This window comes from Urocitellus parryii, chromosome 8 (genome assembly GCF_045843805.1).
Source record: "Urocitellus parryii isolate mUroPar1 chromosome 8, mUroPar1.hap1, whole genome shotgun sequence".
NCBI classification, from domain to species: domain Eukaryota; kingdom Metazoa; phylum Chordata; class Mammalia; order Rodentia; family Sciuridae; genus Urocitellus; species Urocitellus parryii.
The window spans coordinates 15,465,366-15,489,001 of record NC_135538.1 but is presented as its reverse complement, the minus strand read 5'-3'; the positions used below and the strand labels follow the sequence as shown (position 1 = coordinate 15,489,001).

At 42.5% G+C, this 23,636-nt stretch overlaps 1 protein-coding gene across 1 annotated transcript in view; it reads left to right on the top strand.

Moving 5' to 3' along the window:
• The first annotated feature begins 17,014 nt into the window (after nt 1–17,014).
• Plekhg1 (pleckstrin homology and RhoGEF domain containing G1) overlaps nt 17,015–23,636 on the top strand; it is a 211,559-nt gene continuing 204,937 nt past the window's right edge. The window contains exon 1 of the mRNA XM_077802049.1: nt 17,015–17,101. The gene's annotated coding sequence lies outside the window, so the exon portion shown is untranslated. The remainder of the gene's footprint in view (nt 17,102–23,636) is intronic.

The following is a 23,636-nucleotide window of genomic DNA, read 5'->3' as shown; positions in this document are numbered from 1 at the left end:
ACACCACAGTTCTATTTTCTATGTCCTCCTCCAGGACCATGTCATTAATCATTATCTATGGCTGAGCCGAATAGAGCACGTAAGATATATAATCACCAGATAATATGCTCCACTCAAAGCATTTTTTTTCATGCCATTACATTAACCCTGGAACTACTCCTATGAGGCAAATATGCAGAAATGGCTCCTCTCTATGCTGGAGAAACGAGGAACTGAATAGTCGAGAGGACACTGGAACTCACATCGGGAGCTCTTCTCCACCACCAGCATTCAGCCCTGTGGATGCCCCATCTCCTCTCCCTACCACATTGCCTTTGAAGATCTACAAAGAGCTTCAGCACTGACTTCAGCTGGGACAGGACTGATCTGGGGAAGAGTGACCACTTCAGGGAGGGTGTGCTCCATCTCCCCGGGGTAGGGGTGGGGGGAAGCACAGTAGCCCATTCACTGAGCTGATCCCAGAGTGACTCATACTGCAGCTGCCTAGATTTATGGTCAGTTGATGGATTTAAGGACTGCTGGCTCTTTTGTTGAAATTCATATTAATAAAGAAGGGGGCTCTATAAAAACTTACTGTTGCATAGAGAGAATCCATGGAGCATCACAATGCAAGGATTATTATGTCCTTGTGACTAAAGAAGTAGGTAGAACTATGCTTTCTTTCATCAGTTCTGTAGACTTAAAAGCAAGTGGACTTTGATGGAATTTTCTCATAAAATTTGCAGGATGAACTAACCCCAGCAATTATATTTTAAGTCCCTGTTCTCTTATCCACCACCACGAAGTTACGGAGACATTGTGTGTGGTCATGTGTGTGTGGGGGGGGGGGGTTAAAAGATCAGACGTGAACACTCCAAGGCTGAATTCTGGCAAGTTCTCCTTTTGCTCAAATCCTTATTATATGCCTACCAACTGCATACATCCACCACTACAGAGAAATCAAATCCTCATGATACCACACAGTAGCACAGAACTCAGAAAGAACATCTAAACTTACAAGGAATAGGAGTCATTCCTCTTTTCCATGGAAGATCTCCTCTGGTATTAGGAACTAGCTGGGCTCCCAATATACAAAATTTAATATGAAAAGCCAGGAAAGGGGTCTTCACATTTGACATATAGTTGCTATCTTCTAAGTTCAAAGTCTTATTTTAACTTACAAAACAATGATGCTTCAAGGTATGATTGATGATGAAACAAGCCCAACGGAGTTTGTGTAACAATCTCATCAGGGTCAACATGAGCAACTGTGCAAGGCGCAACTCTGAAAATGGCTCTGAAGATTTCATGGCCCAATACCCAGAGCTGGAGTATAATGGGCACTATATACATAAGTATATGGAGTATATGAGCACTATATAATATAGCCTATGAGTAGGCTATATTATACAGCTCAGTAGACCTTAAAATAAGGCCATTATCCCTGAACCTAATTTATTTACAGAAATCCGAAAAAGCAAAGGGCTTTTCTGTGCCTGTTACTGGAAGAAGCAGAAGAGAGTCAAAGCATGAAAAGGCTTGACGTGCTATTGCTGGCTTGAAGACAAAAGGTCCACGTGCAAGGTCAAGGGACAGACCTCTAGGAGCAAAGAATGACCTTTGGCAAGGACACAGGCACCCCATTCCAACCACTGCAACAATTTGAATTCTGCCAACCCTCTGAATGAGCTTGGAAGCAAATTGTTTTCCCAGAGTGAGATGAGAACTCAGCTTGGCCACAGCCTGAGCATGAGGTCCCCACAGAGACCCCAGTTGAGCCACGTGGGACTCCTGGCCTATGAAATAGTGAGCCAGTAAATGGCTGGGGTTGCTGTTTGTTTCTTATTTAATTTACAAAGAACAGAGATTAGTTTCTTACAGTTCTGGAGATGAGGAATGCTGAGAGCACGGTGCTGGAGAACAGTGGCCTTCTAGCGGTGTCATGACAGACACGGCAGAGGCCATCCCAGGGTGAAGGAGCAGGAGCATGCTTCCAGTGTTATTTTAAGCCATAAAATTTGAGAGAGCTTTTATGCAGTAATAGAGAACATGGCAATTAAGCAGAGAAAGTGAGATTCAAACTCAGCTCTACTTGGCATCCATCAAGTGGATGAGAAAATTTCTGGCCAAATCACAAAACAGACTTAAATAGGATCATGATGAACCAGGAATGAACTCATTTCCAAAACAGATTAGAGAAATTAGCCTTTGGCTTAGTACTTGCCACCACCCTGATCCCTGACTTCATCCTTGAGAACATCCATGTCTCTGCTAATGAACCCACCCTACCCTGCTGTATCCATGCCATGGTTATGACCCTCGTTTTATCACATTTGTCCTCTTTTCAAGACAGTTTCGCATTTCTTTTTTTTTTTTTTATTGTTGGTCGTTCAGGGTTACACAAAATTACATACAAGAGGAAGTGAGGGGTAAGGGAAGAACAATACAAGTTTCGCATTTCTTATCCTCTCGTCTCCACACCTGCGTTGCCAAACAGCAGGCATCGAAATCCTCACTCTCCAGATGAAAAATTTGCAGAAGCAAAGGAGCTAAACCATTTTCTAAATACCCAGTTAGTAAGTAGTACAACCAGAACCTCTCCTGGCTTTTCTCCAAATGCTATCGTTTCCTAGAGATTAAGAAACCGAAACTCAGAGAAATGGAGCAATGCAGGCACTGACCTGGAATTCCTTCTACTTGAGCCATCTGACCCCAGCTGCTCTGCTTCCTACAGCCAATTATTCCAATCAAATCCCCACAGCCTCCCTCCCAACAACAGCCTTCTGACCCAGGTCCCTGCTTACCCATGGCTCCCAGCCCCATGGATCTTTTTCCTAGTGGCTACTCCCACCTGCCCCAGGGCCTTTGTACTGGCTGCAAATACTCTGCCTTCTCTTCCCCCTTGCTCTTGAGAGCCCAGCTCGAAGGATAGTTTTAAGGACAGGGCCTCTAAATTCCCTGATATACATTCTCATAATGTCCTTTTCTTTTCCCAATTGGCAATTTATACTGATTTGAGCATATGTCACTAAGGTCTATTTTCCCCATTCTATGGCAATTCCATGAGAACTGGAAGAGCATCTCTTTCTTTCATACCATGTCACCTGTGCACAGCATGATTCTGGCACATCTGTGGGACTCTGCAAATACTGGATGACCTAATGAATGCATTCATGTACTGGCATATGAAGGAAATATTGTAGCTATCCTTCAGGTGGACAGGTTATGACATCAAGGACCACCTGTCCCTGTGGCCAGCCTGGGAAGGTTCTCTTGGCAAGAATTGAGCGTAGGGCCTTTCCAGTCAAATGTTACATCCCATTCTCTAAAAACTCCCTTCCCAACCCCAGCTGGAAAGCACCATGTGCCCCCAGAGCGCTTCCTCCACTTCAGACTGGAAAGTGGACAATGGCTCACCTCCTCACACTAATAGCTCTGTTGACAGATCCTCTGAGAAACGGTCCCCACCCCCACACCCCAGGTAGCTCCTGTGACCCAGATACCCATGGGAAGCTGCTCTGCAGACCACTCCTCCTGTGATTGGTCCTGTCCCTTCCCACAGCAGAATTCAGTCACATCTTAGCCATTTGTGAAGAACTTAGCATTCTTATTTAATTTTCTCAGCAAGAGTTATTTGGAAAATTGTTTGGAAAGTTTCATTAGACAGCCTCTACGTCCTGTCCCGTCTGAGAGTCACTGGCTTTACACTGCAGACACAGTACCGTCGATTTAGAGCATCGTCTTGTTCACGGAGCTGAGCTGAACGGCGTCTGATTCTAGCAAGTAAAACCCCAGGCAGAGCAACCCTCTTCCGGGAAAGAGGAACATCAGAAATGCACCAAGGCTGCTCCTCTTAATCTAGCTTAAGCTCTTTTAGCCCCTAAACTTCTGCCAAGTGGTTAGCAGTTTATGAAAAATAACTTAGTACAGAGGATGAGACTTTAACAAACCTACCAACGAATCACTTTGTTATATGAATAATTACCTTCAATGACATCGATTTTGTTTGCCGAGCCATTTTAAAAACAAAAATTCATGTACTTACAAATCTCATCATCATGACGAAGTTAAACATCTCACTTGTCCTGTTCTGTTATTGCCAATGTCCACACTCTGATGGCACACCCGGCAAAGAGTTTTTGTCCTTGTTGTAGTCTGGGGAGACGAGGACATGTAGAGGATGTGTGGTTTGGACATTCTGAGCCAGATATGGAGAAAACCTCAAATAACCAATGGAACTGGAACTTCTCCTTGGAGAAGGGGTTCATCTCCCCAAGGAGTCCAGGAAGGCACATTCCAGCCACAGATAAATTCACATGACATATCTGAGAAACGCTCGTTGGTAGGTGTGGCTAACTGAAAATTTGGGGTAGGATCAAAATAATGATGATGATGAAGAAGATGACAGATGCCAAAGTGGTCAACTGGGGGGTTTATTAGTAAGTCCAGAATGCTGGGCTAAGGAGTTGAACTTGATTTGACACTAGGGAACCACTGAAGTGTGTTCAAGGGATAGATGATGTGTGGATTCATAAGGTACACTCGGGCACTCTCCTGCATAAACTCAGGTGCCTTTTCCGTACCCTCTGGGTATCACCTTGAGGGTAAAGTTGCCCCTGGTCTAAGTGTCTTTCTTTAGCAATCTTGAGAGAGTCTTTCCATGCATTTGTGAGGTCATCAAATAAGAAGTTAATCAAACCAAGTGTGGTGGCACACACCCGTAATCTCATCAGCTCTGGAGGCTGAGGCAGGAGGATAGCAAGTTCAAAGCCAGCCTCAACTTAGTGTGGTCCTAAACAACTCAGCAAGACCCTGCCTCTAAATAAAATACAATCAAGAGCTGGGGATGTTGCTCAGTGGTTATGCATTCCTGGGTTCAGTCTCTGGTACCAAAAGAAAGAAGAAAGAAATTAATCAAAAATTAATGCTACATTATGAATTAATCTACATTATGAGATGATCCATATATAGCTTGTCAAAGCAATGAATAAGTATGTAAATAATGTGCTGAAAATAATATACAGACCTGTCAGTATGAGTTTGAGCCTTTCTTACTAAATTTGCAAAACAAATAGGACAAACTGGTGTTACTAGGATTCACATCCATGACTTCCTTTTAAGAAAAAGCCTTTGTTCCAGAAGTACCAAATTCTTCTTTCATCTTTCTCAATTAGATGATTTGTGATGTTTATGGGTATCTAACTGGCCTACATTCCACACTCATCCACAATGAGTGCATTATTTTCTTGCATTGGAGATAAAATAGGATATAATTCATTTAATCAATTCCCAATTGAGCTTGCAACTTCTCCAAGTTGAGTAAACAAAGAGTCTTCCCCAACTACAATCCTACACCCCAGCCCCTGAGCAAATCTGGACAACGCTGGCATTTAATTAGATGTGTTCTTTTCCAATGAGCACCCTGCAAAAATAGCTGCCCCAGCTCCATGTGACTGCCTAGTGAACAACTTCCTTTCTGAGCAGAACTGCTGTGGTGCAGAGGGTTATATACTTCATGATTTTGAAGGACATAGCCAAGGGTTCACATGGAGAGAGAGAATGCACAGGTTGTAGGCCACTTGGTCAGTCTCTGTACAACTCAGAAATCCTTGATTCTTTGCTTACTTTCTGGGTCACATGCTCACATTCCTCCCTGGCCATGCATCTTGTTTTGCTTTTGGCCTTCTGGGGACCCCTCACGTGTTATTGGCTTGCAAGCAGTATCATGAGATCAGACTAGCAGCAGCACTATGCAGAATGCATGGGGCCTGCAAATGGAGCTTCCCAGTCCAGGAATGAAGCAGTTCAGACTTGAGCTACAAAGCTGGAGTGGGAGGCCTGGAAAGAAAGAAATAGATGATAGTACTCCAGGAGGTATATGGTTATTCTATCTTCATGTATTTTTTTTAATTATACAATTACAGAAGGTATGTGTTAATTGCATTCGCCCATATCAAGATGGTCTTTTTTATTTCTTTCCCCTTTTCTAACTGGATGAATAGTTTAAAAAGACTCCTCTGTTCTTAAAAGTTAAAGGATACATTTCCTAAAGGAAATAGGAGCTCAAAAATTTTGCTAGTAATGTAGGAGTCCACTCTCAGGAAAGTATTGGGTTGCTGGAAAGTGGTCACGGAGTTGGGTTCTTCATAATCGAAGTCCTTCTGTAATTACAGAAAAAGATACTTTGAAACCCAGCTACTGAGTGTGTCTTGGGTTAACCACGTTCCAAGGGACCTCAACCAACACAGAAAGTCGAGGTCATGCGGTTTGTGGGGCTTCCATCTTCCCGGGTGTTTCCAGTTAGATCTTTGGCAGGCAGTTTCTGTCTATATGTAAGTCACTTGTTGAACTGTTGTGAATAAGTTGAAAGGAAGTAAAGAAAGAAATCATTTTTTAAAAAAGAATGATTTTTTTCAGTGTAACAATTGTAGAAAAAATAAGATATTTCTTTGGCTTCCCATTTATTTTGTTCTATTACAAAATTCCAAAGGAAAGTAGAGCTTCTCAGAGTCCATAGGCAATGTATCCACATTATGGAATCAGTTTTACTGAATTAGGATGAGAAGAAAATGCTAATGGGAACAAGGATTTTGATAAAGTGAATAAAGATGAGTTTGGGGGTGGGTAGATAGTAAGAGAGATCAGAAATTAGAAGGAAAAAAAAGAATGCGGCTATTCAAAGAATAAACCTATAGAAGAACAAACTTATACAAAGAGAGAAATATCTATATGTGCAAATATGGTTGTGATGGAAAGTGGGTTTCATTTCTGTTCTGAAAAGAATGATATGAAACCATTGATGAGTATGGCCAGTTTTTAATTGATGCAAAATGTGATTCTAAAAATTTAGGATGCACTCACTGGACACACACTGAGGAATTAATATATACTAAAACAATTTCATGTATTCTTAATTCTTAAGTGTGTCATACTCTATATTAATTTTCCTGGATTTAGTAACAAAAAGAATTTGGAGGAAAAAATGAGCTTGAGATACTTTTAAGTTGGCACATATGACAAAAACAGTCCACCATAACATTTTAGCAAATACAAAGTTTGATCATGCCAACTTGAAGACAGACATTATGTTGGAGTTGGACTGGAGCCTCTCAGTTCTCATTTCGGGGACCTCCAAAGACAAAGCAAAATTTTAATCTTTCTCCCTTCACACCTCATGCACCTCTGTTCCTGATGTTGTCACATTGTTCTTTCAAGATTGGCCTGTAAAGATAACCACTTCCTTCATTACTAAATTCTGCTTTAAATTTCAAGTCTTCAACTTTTCAAATCCAACATTTCTACATCCAAAATGAATTTCCCATTTGTTTTCCTTAGAGAATTTCATGGGATTCTACTTCTTAAAAAAAATGCATTTGTCTTACAGGATTGAATCATATTAAACTGTATTTAAAAGTTCACACTTTAATGTGCTAAAGATGTAATGTGAAAACTCAGTTCTAGATCATGCCACTCTTCAAGCCGAACACTCTAAACAACACTTTGCTGTTGATGCAAGAACAACCTTTAAAGCCTGCTTTCATTGGTTGGAGCTTTTGCTTGGAATAAGGCATTTTAGTTTTCATGAAATATAGCCTGCCCCCATTTAAAACGGAAATGCAAAGCAGGCATAGCTTTCTACAGAACATCTCAAGTCTCCAGATTTGCAGCTTCAAGTTAGAGTTGTCACAGAGACCTTACTGATGGCCCTAGATAATTATTTCTAAGATGATGTTGTGCCTGAAAGAACACTGGCCATTTACAGTTGCAAAGACCGTTTTTTTCAGCGTTAATGAATAAGGGCCATTTCGGGTCCTTTCTCCTTTCAGCTGACCGTTTTGTTCCCTACAGTGATTCAGTCCCTTTTCCTTCCTTTCTACAACACTCACAATCAGATCTCAAATGCAAAACTTTCTCCTGCACAGTTGGAAGAGCTAAGTTTGAAGATGCAGAAACGATGGCAGAACGAGGTAACTCAGAAGTCCAATAAAGGTAGCAGTATACAAGGATTTCAGGGGACTAAAAACCCATTTTCCTCTAAATGTGTTCTAGTTCATGTTCAAGTGAGCTCCCCCTGCACTCTTCCCTCAAGCCCTGCCAAGCATCTGACAAATAAGGTCCAAATGTCCTGCTGGGCTTACATGAGGACAGCAGGAGTCCAAGAACCCCTTTGGCTGGACCACTGTAGAGGCACAAGTCATTGGACTTTTGTGATGTTTCTGCCTAATATCTAGAGACCATGGTTCCAATAGCCTTTAGTGATCCACCCTTGAACAGTAAAATCTTGATTTTACTATTTTTCATGCCTTCCTCAAAGAAAGAGAGAGAAGAAAGGAAATTCACATTTTAGTCTTCATCACAACCCCCTATAGAACTGGGATCACAGCCATCGTGGCAGCAAAACATTTCTGCACCTTCCCCTCCCCGCAGCAGACTCAAGCGGTCATTCTACAGCCACGCCACAGGAACTGCGCTTACAGATGCATCAATACCATGTACCTCAAATTAATAGCTTCTTGTTCTTTATTCCTCCAAAGGCCTGTGCTGCTCCTTCCTGATAATGAAACGTGGGCCACAGGACTGACCTAAGCTCTCAAAGCCTTCATTTCCTGAAGTCTAGATGCACCAAGCAATTCTTTTCTAACTCTCATATTTACTCTCAGGACAAAAAAACAAAAAAGATCAAAATCATCTATGAAGAGTGAAACCAGGTAAACATTTTCTTTCTCTTCCCTAGATCTTCCCTTAGGACCAGTGAGCTGGAGGCCTGGCTCTCCCATCTGCTGGGCACGATGGAATGGGAGGAGCTCACTGCATGTGATATTTTTTCTCTTTCTTATCTCCTGCCTCTTCTAATGGTGTGCTGCTGAGCTTTGAACAACCAGCTCTAGCAGGGGTTGGGAGGGAGGAGAGGCTGATGTATATAGCTCATGCCAACATCTGTGGTGTAAATATTCTCATTGCAGCTGATCTCAAACTACCAATTTGACATGGCTCAGAAAATTCCTGAAATTTTAATAACCAGTTCTTGAAAATTGGTTTAAACAAGCATCAATATGCCATTGCTTCTTACCATTCATAAAACATAATCTTAATAGTATCTATTCAATATAATTTGGTTCTTTGAAATTTCAGATTCCCAATTCCCAATTCAAGGTCTTTTCTAAAAGGGCTTTTAAAAGGTAAGTAGTACATCTATCGTACATAATGCAATAGTTCTGCAAGAGTTTGAGGCAGCACCTTTATATTCCTACAGTTAAATCACTGAAAATTCACACTAAATAGGATTTTTAAATGAAACTACAAATAGTCTGTGTTAATTTTTGCTCTGTCACTATAATAAATATCTGAGACAATCAACATATAAAGAGAAGAGGTTTATTTTGGCTTCCAGTGCTCAAGCTTTTAGTCCATGATTGGCTGCCCCTGTTGCTTTGGGCATGTGGAGAGGCAACACCTTATGGCAGGAGTGTGAGGCAGTGCAGAACTGCTCACCAGATGGCTGGAAAGCAAAAGAGAAGAAGAGGAAGGGGCTGGGATCCTGCAACCACTGTCCCCCAACCCCAGCCCCAAGGAGGCCCACCCTCAATGATCTAAAGAGTTCCCACTACACCCAATTCTTAAAAGTTCCACCAACTCCTAATAGTTCACCCATAAAAATTAAATTAACTGTGAAACCAGGTCTTGTTCTTCCAAACAAAGTCTTTAACACCTGGGGCTTTCTGGGAACACTACTTTAAACCATACCAGTCTCCAAACTTTGCAGACGAGGCTTTATTGCCAAATGAGCTGACACCAGGGCAGGCTTCATCACAAAGGATTTAAGAAAACATCTTCCCATTTGTAGGATCTTGAGTTGAGGATAAAGATTGTGACTGTGGTTGTGTAGAGTACCCTCTTAGCAGAGCATGTGTTTGCATTTTTCCATGGTTCAAAAGAAGTCAGGTGGTCCTGCAGCCATAAAAGAAGGAAACCAAAATAGAAAGATTAAGGTGCATGATTCACATAGAATGTACTGACACTGGCACTTGGTACTTACGGGACAGTTTTGGGGTTACGAATTTGGCTCCAAATTCCTACACTACTCCTTACTGATTCTAAAATCTTGGCCATAGAAAACAAATTGGGGGTTATCAGATACTGAGAGGGTGTAGGGAGATAAGGATGGTTAATGGGTTCAGGGGTACAGTTGGACCAGAGGACTAACTTCCAATGTCCTAAAGCACATCCATTAACTGAATATTTCAAAATAACTAAAGGATTTCAAATGTTTCCAACACAAAGAAATGACAAATGTCTGAGATGATGGATATGCCAACTGCCTTGATCTGTTACATGTTGTATACATGTGTTGAAATGCCATAAATATGTATAATAATTCTATCAATTAAAATTAAAATATAGTTTAAAACCATGTATAGTGGCAGCTTTAAACCATAATCCCAGCAGCTCAGGTGACTGAGGCAGGAGGATCACAAGTTCAAGTTCAGCTTCAGCAATTTAGCAAGGCCCTAAGCAACTTAGCAAGACCTTGTCTCAAATAAAAAATAAAAAGGGCTGGGGATGTGGCTCAGGGGTTGAGTACCCCTGGGTTCAATTCCTGATACCATTTGTATACCAATGTGTGTGTGTGTGTGTGTGTGTGTGTGTGTGTGTGTGTGTGTAGATAGTTTCAAAAAAGACCTTGGCCACTTATACCTAAGTTCTGTAAGCCTCTCATTTGTAAAATGGTGAAAGTACCCCTAGTTGTGAGAATTAAATAAGGTAATGCAAGCAGAGTGCTTAATGTAGAGTTGGGACGTTGTTGAAAGCCAGTAGCAATCAGTACCTGGAAGAACAAGGGAACATGCTTGGGGCCTCTGCCACCAGTTCACTGGTTAAAAATGGTTTCACAGTTAATTTAATTTTTATGGGTGAACATGGTCTTCTTTTCCCTACTCACTGCATTCTTTTATTCTAGTATCCTTGGACTTGAATTCTTAGAAAAGAGCAAAGTATTTTCTCTCAGTATTTTCTTAGACAACTGAATATATGTTTTTAAGAAAATAAGGAAGAGGAGGAGGAAGAAGAGGAAGAGGAGAGAGCAATGACTCCTTCTGTTTTGGTCTGAAAATTTACCCAAAAACAACTGGAAATGAAAGACAAGGAGCAACCTGGAGATTCAGGAGGATTTGGCTTAAAAGGATGTTTCTGTTTGGTCAAAAAGGTGTTTAGAGTCCTTTGAATTCACTTGCCTCCAGGTGTGCACCTCACCCTGACAGCTCTGAACTGCTGAACAAATATTTTTACAGGGCTGGCTTCTGAAAGCATTTAAGTTTGAGATGTCCCATTTAAAGGCACTGCTCACAGTGTGAGTGTAGGGAGATGTTACTGATGTTTAAGGTGGCAATCTCCTCGTGCAAGACTATCTCAGTCATGCAAAAAGGTGAGCAACCCTGGCACCCCATCACTAGATACCAGTACTCTCCCTTCCATAGTGACAACCCAAAGCACCTACCCTTACTCGTCCAAGTGACTCCAGGGGGTGTTGTATTATTTCTACAGAAAACTTCCAAACGTGATCATTTTTTGAGCAATAAAGTTGAAAGTAATTTCTTCCCTCAATACATCCAATAAAGAAAAGAGCTAAAAAAAAAAAAAACCTACTAAATTTCAAAATCTTCTAAATGTGTACCCTAATACTTTAATATCCACTTCACTAAAAGCTAATTGTGACGCAAAGGTATAAACTGTCCACAATGCTTTATTTTAATAGAATATAATTTAGCATGTTCTCTATTACAAAGATGTTCAGGCTATCTGCATAATATTGAATTTTGCTTATGTCCCCAATGTGTATTGACACTAAGTTTAAGTTCAAGGATTTTTTTCCTCAAATGTCAACATTTGTAAAGCATATTACACACATATCTCACTTTAGCATGTGGATCAACATCAAGATAGGCAATTAGAAGAAATGGTGGAAAGATACCCTTGACCATGAGCTGTTGAAGTTTCTCCTTCTTGAATGTCTATGATCATTGCCTACCACTTTGGGTTTTTTTTTTTTTTTTTTTGCATCTTGGGGCCTTTTTCCTTTTTCTTGCCCTGGAGATCTGATATGCCCACTGTACCAGTCTGAGAATGTTTGGGATAATCCTCTACCATGCATATCATCTTTGATAGAAGAAGAATTTGCACTTGCTTTTGAACCAGGCCTTCACCCAGGAGGTGATTCATGATGGAGAGTTTAGGTGATCTTGTTGCAGGTCAGCAGCAGATAATTTGAATATCTCAGAATTTTCGGATGGTTTTAAATTCCCTACTTACATTTAGGTCCAGCTCGGCTAGATAATAATAAACAGGAACGTTTCTCATGGTATCTTTCACTCTTTGAGGTTAGTTCAGCTTCCTAATTTTTAAAATCTTCTGGCTCAGAGGCTTTGGAGAAAGAAGCACCAGCTCCAATACAGATTCTGATGGTCATTTCTGGATGCAGAGAATTTGAAGAAAACCATCATCCCACCTGCTTGCATCCCTGGTCATCTGTCTACATGAGACTGTCATAGGTCACTTCCCTTACCCTAAGCTCGCTAACATGGCCAGGATAGTCTGTAGTTCTTTGTTTTGTTTTGTTTTTGATTTTGTTCTTTTCAAGCTCACAAATCCAAATTTAAAATTAAAACTTTTTCTTTTTTTTTTTTTTTTAAGGGAAAAAAAAAAGTTAAACTCCACCTGGGTTTTTCCTCCAGGACTCCTATAATCCAGTAGACATGATTTTTGTGATCTTGTATAATCATAAATTCAGTACAGTCACCATCAACATCATAAAAGTTATCAACATAAGTCGTAAAATTAAAGCAGGGCGTGATGGAGCCATCAAACTCTGTAAGTTTGCAAACATTGACTCCCATGTGTGCATGGACTGGTGACCCGGGAGTGAGACACCATACCAGCCACAGCTGTGTTAGTAAGCGGCCTTGAGAACTGAGGGCCTAGCTCTGTGCTTGTGTCCTACGCTGCCCCTAGAGCTGTGAGACAAGTCATTGAACTTTCTGGAATCTCTGTGACCTTAGGCATTATGGTGTCTACCTGACTGGCTCTGTCTAAGGAAACAATATCATGCTTTAGGAGATGTTTAATAATCTCAAAAAGCAAAAATGCTTCTTTTACAGATGTCTAGTTGGGAGACCCAATCTGTCTTGAGAGGGAGAAGTTTGAAGAACAGGCCAGGCCTGGGCCTGTTGCCCTCAGACCCTTCTTGCCTTCTCCTGCTCAGTCTCCCAGGGTTGCAGGGCTGGGGAGGGGGCTGCAAGCTTCCTTCCCAGTCTCTTAGCAGAGTTCCATCAATGATCCTACCAGGATTGGACACCGAAGGGAGGGAAAAAATTGTATTTTTCCTCCTCTCTGTCAGGGTCTGTGGCAACAGCTGTTTCTCCAGCTCCAGCGGTTTCATCTCTAACACCCCCTCCCCTGGCCCTCCATCTGGGGGGGGGGGGTGGCTTTAACTTCTGGGCTGCTTCACCCACTGTCTCCTTTTGAATTCTTGGTTCTTCCTTCATGTTTACAGGCAGTTCACTGCATTAAAACCCTTCTTTTATAAATACCTTAAATGTTTTCTGTTTCCCTTTTTTTTGACCTTAACAGGGAAAACTTCTCATCAAAAGAATTTTCCTAATACTAGATATGACCTTACTCAGAAAGCTCTGGAACTGAATTCTTCTCCTTAAAGGGGAGCATAGCATGTTACCAGCAAGCAATGCTACATAATAGTATTTTCAGAACTCCATACTCTGTCATTCATCCATTCATCCATCCATCTGCCTGTCTATCTTTAAAAGTTGACTGTGGGCTGGGGTTGTGGCTCAGTGGTAGAGCATTTGCCTGGCATGTGTGAGGCACTAGCTTCAATCCTTAGCACCACATAACAACAAATAAATTAAATAAAAGTACTGTGTTCATCTATAACCAAAAAAAAAAAAAAAATTAAGTCTACTGTGTTCAATGCTGTGCTAAATGCAGGGCACACATGGCTTAACTAGACCTTCAGTGAGTCAGGCCAAGGGATTCCAAGCAGACCACACTCTGGTGATCTGAAGGGCAGAGTGTACCTATTGGTGAACCAGGAATGGCAAGGTGAGCTAGTTGCCCAGTCATGCTTTATGCACAGATTCAATCAAAGAGCTTCTTGTTCTTCTTTCCACTTCTTATCCCCACTTCATTACTGAGCTAAGGTGACAGGAAGAGGAGTGGGCTGGACAGGAAATAAAACCACTCCATAGATACCACAGCTCCATAGTTCAGAATTGTCCTCTGCCCAAGGGAAACTGCCGGCATGGGGTGAAGTCTGCAGTGAGGTTGACATAGTACGTGACCAGCTTTGTCTCCCCTTCTGATTGGTGTGGCATTGTAGGTCACCTTGTTATCTGGTTGTCTAGGTAACCATAGATGGTAGTCCCTATCTTTAGGGACGAGCAAATGTGTCTTTGTGCATAGATGTGCCTTCCTACATCCCCATGGGTGGAACTAAGCTCACCTGTTCCTTTATAATATTACCCCTTGCCCTGTTTGGGATAGAATGTTCCATGGAAACCCCTTTGTGTGTCCCCTTCTCTTACTCTGTCCTTGGGTGTGGCCTTCCTATATGTCAGTCAACCTGCTTACAGCAGACATCATGAAGTTAGACTCAGCCCCCTGAAACCTGACCCTTGCCTCATTTGAATGGCTTCTCCTCAATAAAAGGGGTCAGCATGGTCTCTCTCTCTCTCTCTCTCTCTCTCTCTCTCTCTCTCTCTCTCTCTCTCTCTCCCTCTCTCTCTCTTTCTTTCTCTCTCTCTCTTTCTGAGGACCCTTAAGGTCAGAGGAGCCGTCATAGCACCCCCCCAAAAAAAAGGTATTTCTGTCTCTTGTGTGGTTATTTCGTGCAGCCTAGTTCCTCTGGAGTGACCCCTGAGTGTTTAAGTCACTGGAAACTCCAAGTGAGTAGTCTTTTCATGGCATCCCTCTACTCCTCCATGGCTTTACTCTAAGTCACTGTATCCTGAAGAGAGGGAAACCCCAGTTTTCTTTCCTTCCTCTCCAAGGTGCCCCCGAACCCTGACCCTCAGGCATGAATACACTCATCACCAAGTAGCTTCTCTGAAGCATGTCACAGGATTGGCAAGAGACCATAAATGTGGTACAGTCATCTATCTTGTCCTCAAAGGATACATTCCAAAACCCCCAGTGGATGCCTGAAACTGTGGAGAGTACTGAATCCTGTAAATACCTTGACTTTTTCCCTCTACAAACGAACCTATGTAGGCACAGTAAGGTAATAACAATAAAACTAATAATAAGATAGAAGAATTATAGCAGTATACCATAATAAAATTACTAACATTAATACTCTTGCCCTTTGGGACAATTACTGAGTAAATTTATGGCTAATTGGAGACAAATATTGTGGTATTGCAATAGATGTTCTGATAGTCAAAACAGGTAGTAGGAGGTAGTGTATACAGTGTGGATGCATTAGACAAGAGATGATTCACATCACAAGAGGAATGAAGAAGAGTAATGAGAAATTTTCATCATGCTACTCAGAATGGTACAAATTTATAAATTATGAATTGTTTGTCTTTGCAATTTTCCATTTGATATTTTCAGATTGTTGTTGATCTCTGGTAAAGCAAAACTGTGGAAGCAAAACTGTGTGGATAAAGGAGACTAATGTGCTATTGCACAAAACATGCTGTACCAAGTGAGGTGTTTCTGCCCCATGTCTATAACTAATAACAGTATAAAGAGATGGAGATATGATTTGTGTGAATTCCAGATTATGGAGATTCTCTCTCTTAATTAAGACTCTTCAGCCTCAGTTTCCTGTTAATCAAAGACAGTTAGAACCTGTCCTGTCAAGCCCACAAGGTCATCCCAAGACCTACTGCAAAGGTGTTTTGAAAATGGCAAATATCTGTTTCAGTCCCAGTGCAAATTTGCCCGTAGTAAACATATTCTAAGCATAATCCACTCCAAAGTCAGTTTGGGAAATAAAATAGAACATAAGCTCCACTTTTTGTGTACAAAACCTTGCACAAAAAAATATAATTTTTTAACCATATACCTATATAAAGGCAAATAAAGGGGGAAAATTCAATAACAATAGCTAACATTTATGTAGGTTTTATTAGGTGCTGGGTAGTCTCCTAAGCCTTTTACGCACATTGTCTTATTTAAATCATACACAGCAACTCGGAGGAGGTAGGCGCTATTATCATCAATCCCATTTCACAGGTGGGGGAAATGAGACCCAGAAAAGTTAAATAACTCCCTGGCCCCATGCTAGCGACTGGTAAACTGAAAGTCGAATTGAAGGAGAGCGCAGTGGCACTAGACTAGGGGCAAACCCGGTAAGTCCACTTGATGGGAGGTGTTAAGAAATGACTTCACCTTTGATTGAAGTCATAATTTTACTGCCGAGTCGGTGCCTTTACACCGGCTATCTCAAAGGTTATTCTTTGTCCCCTTTTTTTCACTTTTACTTTCTCTAAGCAAAGGTCATTTGGTACACCTACTGAGGCGATGAGGGTAATGATGCCTGAAAACCAGTGAGCTTCCCCCTCTTTTTGACATTGCTATCACCCCAGAGAGCCTCTGTAAAAAAAACTCGAGTGTTGACTTAAAGAGATTATTTTCATATTATTTTAAAGAACTCATGTAGGAAATGATCACGACCCGGGAAAGCTAAACCTGAAGATCTCGCAATTGGAGAAAAGTGATGTGTCTGCGAAAACAGTAGCAGAGATTTCAAAAAAACTCTCTTTCCCCAGAGGCTGTAATTTGACTGCTCTCTTTGGCACAGCTCCAGAGACGAGGCCAAGTGCTTAATCGCTCTTTCTCTTTGTCGTCCCCCTCTTCCGCCCCACCTTGCCAGCCCACAGCGCGCAGGGGAGGCGGGACGACCCGCAGCTCGCGGCCGGCGGAGGAGCTGCGTCCGGCCGCGGGAGGGGCGGGCGGGCCGACCGAGGAAGAGGAAGTCGGAGCCGCGCGGCGCTGCAGGGCGCTCGGCCGCCCGAGCCGGGGCAGCGCAGCGCAGCGCAGTGCAGCGCAGCCGGCTCTTCTCCGACCTGCGAGCGCCGCCAGCGCCCGGGAGCCGCCCTCTCGGGTAAGCGCCGGCTGGGACTCCTCCAGGGATGGATCGGGGGGACCCAGGGACCTCGGACGCGCCCCAGATCTGCAGGTGGGGGCGGGCGGGGCGTGGTGCCGGGTTCCTGCGCGCCCCTGGGCTGGAGCAGAGGGTGTTGGGGCGCGCCAGGGGTCTGGCTTAGGTGCTGGCCGTCGCCCTTGGAGCCCCGAATCCCGTTTCTCTGCCTTGGCGCAGCCTGGATCTGCGCGGCCGGGCGCCGGCGAGCCTCACCGCAGCCCCCGCGCTGCAACGTTTAGTGTGCGTGGAGTTTCTGCGTGCCCGCAGGAATCACCTCCCGCCCCAGTTCCGACGGAACAGAGCGAAAACGGGACCCCACGGCCAGCCACCCTCGGCTAACTCCTCAACTGTGGTGCCGGCGCCGGGGCCCCGCTGGAGCGGGTGACCCGCAGTGGGAGTTGGCGGCCGGGGGCTGCGGCGCGGTGGCCGGGAGGAGCCGCGCCTCTGCAGAAACTCGGGCTGGCTCCCCCGCTCCGCAAATAAGCATTTTTAGGCGGTGGGGTGGGGGAGTCAGAGCCTGCGGCTCGTTAGTCACGGAGATAAACGTTCACATCTGGGGGGCTGTGACAGAGCCCACCGTCCTGGCCTCGGAGGACAGCCGGACCTGCGCGCGATGCCCGAGCCCGCCCCTTCTTTGTGTCCGCTGAGCTCTTTTGCTTAAGCCAGAAGCTTTAGGACGCTCCAATGAAGAAAAAGGTCGCTAAGCGGTTCCGTTTCACTCCGCTCACGGGACACCATGAGGTAGATAATTTATTTTAATGTGTTGGTGGACTTTTATTTATAAAGCCGGTGTCTCATTAAGTTCTGGTACTTAGCGCTCCCTTTGTACCGCCCTCAGGTGGCCGAGGTTACTGCGCATAGTTTTGAAGTCCTGGAATGTGGGTCCCATGGAAGGCTGTTTGGTCAGGCATCAGTCTGCGAAGAGGAGGGCAGTCTCCCAGGGAGAGCTGGTTTGGGGATGTTATATTTTGTATTTAAACCAGGAGATGACCAGAATGTTAACTCTGGGTTAAATCAGTCATTTACCAGAATTCCAGGCCTAGATAGATCGCATAATGCTGTAAAAAATAGTTATCAGGTGTTAAAAGCAGCTTGTTCTGGTTCTTAGTTTCTGCAAGTTGGCATACTTTTAAGAAATTCATAGATTTTGGATTTTTATTAAAGTGCTGTAAAATGTTTCCAAGCCTATCATGTCAGGGGATCAAAAAACTCCATTCTAACTTTGGCTTCTTCTTTGAGTATAAACCAGATAGTTTCTAAAGTTTCATGTACATTCCTCACCTCCCCCTGTAGTATTTATTTGTTCTGCAGTATTTAAGACTTCCATACAAAAGTAATGGATTGATGTTTGACCCTTTAACATTTTTAGTATGGCCTCCCAATTCCTAACGGGAATTTTTGTCCCATGTCCAAGCCACTAGACCACCTGAAGAAATTTTCTTTCCCAGAGTTCTCCCACCTCCCTGCTTGATCCACAATGAGTCAACAGCACCCACTGCATGACCTTCTCACCTTCCATTTCTCTTGTGTAGAGTTCCCCAAAGCTCTTTGCTGAAGGGCAGAGCAAAGTGGGAATTGAACTACTACTGTCTTGCAGTCAACTCCATGCCCAGATGCTGCTTTTCCTTGATAGAATTTTCTTGCTTATCTCCATCTTCCTCATAGGCACCAGTTCCTTTTAAGTGCCTTTAATATGGAAGATTGATACTGAATCCAGGTTTAAACATTTCCGTGGGTGATTTGAGCAGTAATTGAAAGAGGCTAAATGATCACATTTTAATTAATAGAAAATGTCATCATAATTTTTTCGAAAGCAAACATAAGCAGGACTGTTGGGTTTTGCTGCTTGAGGATATAATTTGTTTTAGTGATTGAATTCAACCTTTGTGGTTTACAGTCTGACATGTAAATATGGGAAATGCTGAGTAGCCCTAAATCTTTGGAGCCCTTAGTAAACTAAAAGCGATTCCTGAATCTGTACTCTTGATTCTTCATGCTGCAATTTTCTTCTTGTGGGTTTCTCCCTCTTTCATTGCTGGCAGTTGGACTTTCAAACTATTGTCATCTTTAAAGCCCTTTGCAGGGATAATTAGATCCCTGGACTATTAAAGCTAGGATGGCTTTGGATGATGTAGGCTAGGTTCTTACATCTTAAAGATTTAGCAAGCATGGGTGGTTAAGAACAAGTGTTCTGAGATTAGCCCACCTGTGTGTGAAGCTTGCCTCTGCATCTCATTAGCTCTGGCACCTTGACTCCTCTAAGGGAACTTGTTAGACATGGATTATTTTACAGTTAAGGAGAGTAACAATCAAAGTTGATGGCTCTCTGTATTTTCTCACCTGTCCTTATTTCTTCCTCTAAAAAATTTACAAAGAATGACCTTTACCTCTAGCATTGTGCTGAAGATTAAACAAAATAACCTATATTAAAGTGTTTTGCACATGTGGTGTGCTTTGAAGATGATTGTTTTGATAAACCAGATTCCAGTAGGGAGAGATTGTGCTAGAGGTTTTACATATTCTCAGTTGGCAGAGCTGGGATTGAGCCCAGGTTCACATCTCTTTCCCCTAAACTGCACTCTCTCAAAGTCATGGTTGCAAGAAGACATACTTTTTATGAAAGATAATGGTTCAGTCTTTAAGAAACAAAAAAAATCACTTATCTCCTTGATTTAGGGAAAATATAGTTTCTAATACAAAATGTTCATAGGAATGGAAACACTTTCTAGACAGAGACTCTCTAAATAATCTCATGCTTGTGTGGCAGACAGCTCAGATATTAATATTTCATCCCAGGCCTGCATCAGTCTTGCTTGATGAAATGAAAAGCTGACCCCAATCCATCCAGCCATTCAGAGCCACGGGCATCTGTGCCAAGTATAGCTCACTGGTTGAGGAGCCAGCTCCAAGTGATTAAGAACTGACTACATTTTATTCAGCTTTATTTTGCCCATGCTGGTGAAAATCAACAGATGTTTCAGCAAAAAAGATGTAAATATATGAATAATCTATGGTCACAGCAAGAGACCCAGATTTGTTGCAGTATAACTGGCCTCAGGACACCTGGATGCTTGTATTCATTGGTGATCTCATGCCTATGATTTGGAGTCGACTGGATATCTAGAAGTTTCCATGTTTGAGTCTGAGTATCTTTTCAATCTATATACATAAGGTTACCAGATTTTTTTCCAATGAAGTGTGAGCCAAGTAAAAATTTCCAAACCTACACATATTCCTTTGGTAAGTACAGGAAACCCTTTGTATTGTGGGTTCTGCATCCCCATACACAACCAACTGTGGATTGAAAATATTTGAAAAAGGAAATTGTGCCTGTACTCAACATGTAGAGACATTTTTCTTGTCATTATTTCCTAGATGATATAGTATAACAACTATTTGCCTAGCGTCTACATCACATTAAGTGTTAAAAATAATCTGGAGATTATTTAAAGTATATGGGAAGCTGCACATAAGTTATATGCCATTTCTTATAAGGGACTTGAGCATCCACAGATTTTGGTATCCTCAGGAATCCTGGAATCAACCCCCCTACAGATACCAAGGGATGCGGTATTGAATTAGTCTTTGATGCAAAGCTAAAGCCTTGATTCATACATATATCTATAACCCCTTTTCCCTTCCTCCCCACATAATCCTAGAGGAAACACAACTTGAAGAGTGTTAATGTCAGGCCAAATTAAAAAAAAAAAATTCCAACTATGCCCACTTGTAATAACCTGATGGGAGGAGAGTCAGGGTTTTCACTGGGCCTTTAATTAAGGAAGTTGTTTTGGTATGCTTTAATAACCAGGGTGCTGTGGAGTCTGCTGAAGCCTTTTATCACCAGCTCCAGGAAGGTCAAACCATTCCTGCATTTGCCCAAAAGCTAGGGAGCCCTTTGGTGTGTGAGAAGGACATCTTGTTAAAATGTCAAAGAAAAGCAAGGTTTGAGTGTGGTTCTGATGAGACCTCAAGCTTTAGAATCCACAAAAGAGGAATCATTGAATCCATAAATCATCATACTGTTAAATTAGCTATAACATTTGAATTTGTAAGTAGCTCTCATTGTCCGTGTGTCGGTCACACTGGGTACAAGTTAAGTGGTCAGTGACAGAGCAGACATGGAAGAGGACCAGGGAGAGAAGTCCTGGATCTAGGGGATACAAACCCTTTCCTGTGAAAAGTCAGATTGTAAGTATTTTAGGTTTTGTGCCACATAGGATCTTTGTCATATACTCTGATTTGGGGAAGTTTTGTATGCAACCCTTTAAAAATGTAAAAACCGGCCTTTGTCATTGGCCATGCAAAAACAGGTTGTAACCGTTCTAGGTGAATATCCTTTGCAGAGACCCTAAATGAGAAAATTCGTGGGTGCCATCTAAGTGGACTCCATACACACTGCCATGTAATCAAGATCTCCTTTGTCTTTTCTCAGTCACTCTTGTGACTTTTTGGACTGGGGTTAGAAGTCTGTTGGACATAGCAGTGAGCTCACATAGGAATAGCTGTGCCAACTTTCAACATTCTGCCTGTGGTTGAATAGGGGGAAGGTTGGTTGGGTTGGAGTAAAAGTCACATTGAAACTTATCATTAGTGACTACATTTGGAATGAGGACCAACCCTCTGAGCATGACACTTGAGGTCCTTGTACCTGCTCTTCTCCTAGCATTCTCTGCATCCCTCCTAGTCTGCAGGACTCTCAGAGCTGTATGGGCTGTGCTATCTCTCATCTATACTGGGATCCTTCGGTGCAAAGCATGAATACCTGTCTCCTGCATGAAGCCCTTGCTCATTTTATTGGGCAGATATGCAGGCCCTTCCATCCTTACACTTGCACAGGAGCATCTAAATGAAGCACTTGCCAGTCCAGAGGAATGTGATTTCCTGCTGACAGATATTCACTTTCAAGGGTATAACAGTCCTGGATTCTCCACCTATCTGCTGCAAGTTCCCCTATTTTGAAAGTAGATAATAAGAATGACTTCTTAATTCTTATTTTTCCTCTGTTAAGCATTTAGTTCAGGGTCTGACATATTGTAATTGCTCAATGAATGATAACTTTTATTCATTCCAGAGCTATTTTTTGAGAGCCTATAATGCCTAGAACAGTGCTTGATTAATACAAGAAATAAGGTCTCCATAGAGATGTGACCAATGAGATGGGAGAATCAGAGTGACAGATGTTTGCCTTCAACTGGTGGTCCAGGAAGCCTCTGGAGAGGGCAACATTTGCACTGAGACCTTAATGATATCCATGAGTTCCTGTTGTTTCACTAGCTCTAAGATAACCCAGGGCCCTGTGCATGCCAGGCAAGTACTCTACCACTGAGTTATACTCCAACCCCAAATACATCATTTTTAAATTACTACTAAGGAGGAAGAAATGTGAAATGAGTTCATAAGTTGTGAAAAAATGCATCTTAGCATCAATAAACTGCATTCATATTTGTGCTCCATAAATATCCACTAAATATCTATTGAATATCCATGGAGTGTTACTCTGTGCATACAAGATTTGCATTGTAACTGAATTTCTTTCCTCTGTTTCTTAGCTTGGTATTGTTTTGGACCTGGTAAAGAGAGAAATATTAATATAGTAAGTAAAAGTATTTGCAAGACACTTCTTACATGCTTTAAAAACAGTTTACAACATTCACTTTGGTCTCACCAGGGGGTATCAGTGAATCCTGTTGAATGAACTTGACCTAACACATAACTTGTGTAGGGTGAAGTTGAGCAGCTCTTGCATCTGATAATTCCTTTTGGCAGCTGTCTGCAGAGATGTGTGAAACCTTAATGCACATAAATGCCTTCCTAGAGCAGAGAAGACATCAGCTCTGGGCTTACTTCCTTCTGGTTTCTAGATTTAATTTAACATAACTACTCCTTCACTCCTCCCTATCCCGGGGGGCTAAACATCCCTCTGACTGAGTAGGTCCCTTCTGACAATGAAATGGAAGAGGCTCCATTTTCACCCAGCCTCCTCCCCTGCTCTGGCAAGTCTCAGGGTTTTTGCACTGTAACTTGACTTCCCTTCCAATTATTCCCCACCCACCTCCCTTGCAAGTGTTTGCTTTTCTGACCACCCTCTAAACTCTCAATCCTAGCCCAGACCTTTTTCTGGACCCAGTTTGGAGCCTCTTGCCTCTTTAGCAGCTCTGCCTCTTTCTCTCCTTTAACCCCTCATTTTCCAGATGACTCAATGGGAATTTCAACAATTATGAGCTATTTCTAGCTGGAATCAATTGTGCCCTTGTGCTGTTGTAATTTTCACTTAAATGTCACTCAGTCCCTAGCCCTTGGTGACTCTCTGGCTCTCTACCCTGGTGATCCTGTCTGTCCTTTCTTCTACCCTCCTGTAATGTGTCCCTTTGGGACACTTGTCAGCTCCTCCCACCCTCTCCCAACTCTGCTGCTAAAGCCAGAGCAAAGTCTCCTTCCTGCACCCTGTCTGAAAGGGAGTGTGAGTGAGTGCCCAGCCAAGGAGGAAGCAGAA